The following is a 5149-nucleotide window of genomic DNA, read 5'->3' on the forward strand; positions in this document are numbered from 1 at the left end:
TGTTATAATCTATGATGGATAAATAATTCTATAATATACTTAATAATAAATAATTAAGTATAGTTTGTGTTGTAAATATAACCTCTACTCGATTCTGGTACCCACCTCTGCTAAATACGTTTCTGATCTGCACATGCAGCTCAAATTGCTTCACCTGAATGTCACACATCTCATTGGAAAACTTATAATCAAAGGGAAAAGTTATTCACTATACCAAAGACCATTTTTGACTGGGGAAAACCCTGTTTCAAGGCAGTCAGATAGACAAATTCAAGGGTATTTCACCCAAAAATTTTAATTCTGTCATCATGTACTCTCCCTCATGTTATTTCTAACCTTTATGATTTTCTTTGTTCCATGAAACAAAAAAGAAAATGTTTTTGTCCACTGTAATGAAAGGCAATGGAAAACAAAGTCAAGCTCTATTTTGATCACCATTGACACTCATTATATATGGACAAAAACTTTCTTCACAATTTCTTTTGTAACCTGGAAAAAAAAGAAAGTCACATAGGTTTGGAACAACATATGTGTCATGGATTCACCAGGCTCTCCCGTCATACACACACACACACACACACGCACACACACAGAGTGCTCTCTCCTTCTGACTGACCAAAAACTACCACTCATCAGCTCATCAATCGGCCCTGCATTAAAGCCTTAATGTTGAATTTTACTCTATTCACAGATTGAATTATTTTATTTATTACAGTTTTTCACTTCTGAAAAGTGAAACGTTCATACAAATTGTATTTGACTGTTCTGATTTACAGCAGTGAATAAATGCCATTAAAAGATAATAAGGTAGGCTATCACTGTTTATTGCTGATTTTAAAGCTTACTGAACTTTAAATTATTTGGATATCTACAATTCTACACATAAATACACAACATGTGATTGGCCCCTCTGTATTAAGTGTGGCCCCTCTTGGGCCCTCCAGTTGAAAAGATCCTAGAATCGCCCCTTGTTATTAATTATAGTGTTAGGGGAGGGGCCGTGCTCAGTGGCTCCAGTGCATCATCGAAACATGATTTCAGGCCCACCCAAAAAAATACCGAACACAACATGGTGAAAAACTCCACAATTCAGTACTACATAGTTCAGTCTTCATAATGTGTTTTCAGCAATATATTTTAGAAACAATTCTCTGAATTGCCTTTACACAGACTTTAAATTAGTCTAGGTCAGTTTCATTCTGTAATCGAAAGGTCATTATGAGTCGTGTCATGATGTTTACAGGACGTTATATCATTTGAAAACAGCTTTAAACTCACAGAGCTGCTGTTTGGGACGGACATGATGAGGTCTGAGTCTGACCACATCAAGCACATGAACGCTGCCTGCGGGGCGTCCAGGTGTCCAGCACACTTCTGACAGCAGCATTCTGCTCACAGACAGCGGTCCAGATGGACACGACAGGAACTGAGGATCAGAACACTGTTTAGATCTGAGAAACTGCTAAATGAACCACAAAAATAGAGCTGAAACCCCATCAATCATACTCATGTTCACTACATGAGCTCAGACTGTCCTTCTGATGGATTCAGCTCACAGAGGATTTGACTGATTCTTCTGCCCTCTAGTGTTTGACTCCAGTAACACATTCAGAGAGCGGTGAGACACTTTGGAAGTGTTTATAAGGTTTGAAGGATTTTAACTGATATTTTGCTTTTACTAGCCTGAAGCAGGGCCAGATATGAAACAAAAGCACTGAGTGGCTGAATACATCGGTCTTTCTACACTCGTTTTCCCTCCTCATCTCTCTATCAGTCTGTTCAGAGTTTCTCTGCAGTGGGTGTCATGGATAATAATGCTTTTTTGGAGCCGCTTGAGTTCAGAATGGGAAATGTGCCTCTAGAACCCATGGTGATCAAACAGGCTGTTGTAGTTTTTTGAAGGTGTATTTCATTGTGCTGAAGTAATACTGTTTTTGTGCCACAAATGTGCAGTAAAAGTACTTAAGTATCTGTTTGACTTTCCAGTCTGAGTGTTTCAAGTCCCAGAGACACAAATGATTTTAATTCATAACTGTAGTCGTTTAAAAATCTATTATTTTTCATGAAATGTGTTTAATAATTTGTTTTAATTGTCTGACCTATAACTAATCAAATCTCATTTAAAGGTGGGGTAAACAGACTTTAGCTGTTGCGGCGCAGACACGGTGTTACTCACCTATCGAGAAGAAACAAAGCAACTTCGGCGTCCGATCGCAGGCTTTTCACTCCTTGAGTTCTCTCCAGCGCTGGAAAGCTGATCCGTTATTTACACAGGTCCTACTTCTTGCCTTAAGCCTTCTTTTGTTTTTTTTATCCGCCATCTCTATCTTTCTGTCGCTCTGCTCGTCCGTACTGTGCACCGAGCGCTCTCTCCTCCACATCACGAGTAGACACGGCCCTTACTGCTGATTGGCTACAAGTTTGTTTTGCTATTCGGCCAAATCAGTTTTCTAAAGCGTTTTTGGGAAATCGCTTACCCCACCTTTAATACCATTTAGAGCCTATTTATTTTATTATATCACAATATTTAAAAAAAAATAAAAGAATGACCCACTTTATATGAAGTGTCTTTATGTACTTACATTTAAATTAATCATTTAATACAATGTACTCATTGTGTACATGCGTGTTAAATACCTTTCTGTAGTTATATCTATAAATGCACTGTTGATAGTACCTTCCGCCCTTAAACGTAACCTAAACCTACCTACATGTATAAATAATGTATCTAAAGCATCCGATCACATGCAGTTATTTTACTGACAGCCAGTCCCAGCAGCAATAGATCTGCATATAATTGTGTAAAAATTATATCTAAGTGTTTACAAACTGAAAACATGTTTTGAGTTTTCACAGAAACATTGATATTAACAGTCATGCTTCGTACTAGGCACAGTACTTGTACATTTCCTTAATGTTTATTTATTTGAGCAAATTGTGCATCTCTGACCTTCTTGAATGATTTGCTTTGTGAACATGACCCAGGTAAATGATGTTAACTATGAAAACGTAGTATTAACCTAATTAACCACAAAAATGATCAGTCTGTCATCATTTACTCCCTCTTTTCAAACCTATACACTTGCTTTCTTCTGTGGAACAAAAAAATACGATATTTTGATGAATGTTGGGAAGCAAACAGTTTTGGTGACCATTGACTTCCACTGTATGAACAAACAACACTGAGACATTTAAAAAAAAAATGTTTTATGTTCTAAAGAAGAAAAAATCACAAAGGTTTGGAACAACAAACACTTTTTATTACACTTATTTCAAACTATATGAAATACTCAAACAGTAGGCTGCCGTTACAGTGGTCAGTTTTGGACGAGGAACAGTAATGCTGCTCATGATGTGCGTGTTTCTACCACGCACACAACATCTCAGACGCCGCATCACTGTTGCATCTGGTACAGATGGGAGACCAGCCGTACTCTGATTGGGCATCATCTGTCACATGACAGCGGCCCCAGCGGCCAGCGCTTCTGAGCCCCTGCTGTTTGACCTGAAAGCTGCGCGGTTTGGCATTCATCTGCCGGAATAACATCACATAAGAACCATTATTGGCAATTACAATACAAGAAAGCACTTTCCTGCTGCTCCTGAGTGATCAGTCTGAGTGACCATTACTGAACAGTAGAAAGATAACAAACTAAGATGGACTGGTACAGTATAGAACATTTCTTAGCCAGACAACAGACAAGCATCATAAAACAAGACCCAACAAAAATGAATGAATGAATAAATAAATAAAAGAACATAATAAAATAAATACTTAAATACAGGGGCAAAAAGGAGTTTTCTGCAAGTTCAAGTTCCTTTACTTAATTACAGAAATTCAATGCATTCTTCTTCCTCATTAATTTCAGCACTAAGAAATAATGACCCAGTTCCTTGTGAAATATGTAGAAATTTGGTGGTTTTATGTAAAAAAAAAAAAAAAAATCCAAGGATAATAATTATGTTAATTGCTAAATCATATATTTCATATTTCATAAATATACCAAAGACCAGATTTTCTACTTTTAATTCAAAGAAATTGTCAAATTTAGGAAACGGCCAGTTATGGAAACCATCCCAAAAAGGCATAAGCAAATTTACAATCATAAACCAAATGTTCTGTTATTTCAAGCTGTTCATCACAAAAAGAGCAACTGTTGAAATCCAGACCAAATCGACACCTTAAAAATTCTTAATGGAGTTTATCCTTCCAGAGAATTTTTAAGTCAATTTCCATTGCTTTTGCTGTGATTGGATATTTAAAATATTTATTTAATTTCTTTGCTTCACTGTTGGAAAAATATTGATTTAAAAAAAAAGTAAATTCTTGAGGAAGGATAGAATTCCTACACGAAAGTTTTCCGGATTGTGGTTTTGGACAAATTGACGCTAGTGAGAACAAATCCATTCACCAAAAGCTTTCACATAAATTCCACAAAGGGATGTTATGCTTATAGATCATCTTCCAATAAAGTAAAAGCTGTCAATGAAACATTGATCATGTTAAAACCGATTGATGAGCCGATTTGATTTCATAGTTTAAGCAACTGCTATTGAGATGAACGGGAACTGTTTTGAGCAATATTTATTGTAAAAACAGCTGTACAAATTAACTGGAAATGTGTTTGACTATTTTTCCATCTTGTTTTCTAGTAGAAATATCTAACCATTCTTAAATCAAGATACATTTACTTAAGAAGCAAAATTATTTAATATCTTAAAGGTGGGGTAAGCGATTTTTCAAAAACGCTTTAGAAAACTGATTCGGGCCGACTAGCAAAACAAACTTGTAGCCAATCACCAGTAAGGGGCGTGTCTACTCATGATGTGGAGGAGAGAGCGCTCAGTGCACAGGACGGACATTAGCGAGCCGAGCGACAGAAAGATAGAGATGGCAGATAAAAAACAAAAGGAGGAAACCGTCTGCGGAACAAAAGAAGGCTTAAGGCAATTTTGTCGCGCCGCGCTACTCGCGTCCGGTGTAGACACAATGTGTCATTGGTTTTGCTTTGTTTCACAGAACTAATCGTTGCCTGGGTTGCGTACGTATATGTGGGGCGGAGCTATCAAAATAGGGGCAAGACCCTTTTGGGGGTAGGGGCGTGTTTGTTTTGGTGATTTCAAATATCAACATTGGCTACCAGAAATC

The sequence above is a fragment of the Sinocyclocheilus rhinocerous genome, unplaced genomic scaffold (assembly GCF_001515625.1).
Source record: "Sinocyclocheilus rhinocerous isolate Xijiao unplaced genomic scaffold, SAMN03320098_v1.1 scaffold1489, whole genome shotgun sequence".
In the NCBI taxonomy this organism is placed as follows: domain Eukaryota; kingdom Metazoa; phylum Chordata; class Actinopteri; order Cypriniformes; family Cyprinidae; genus Sinocyclocheilus; species Sinocyclocheilus rhinocerous.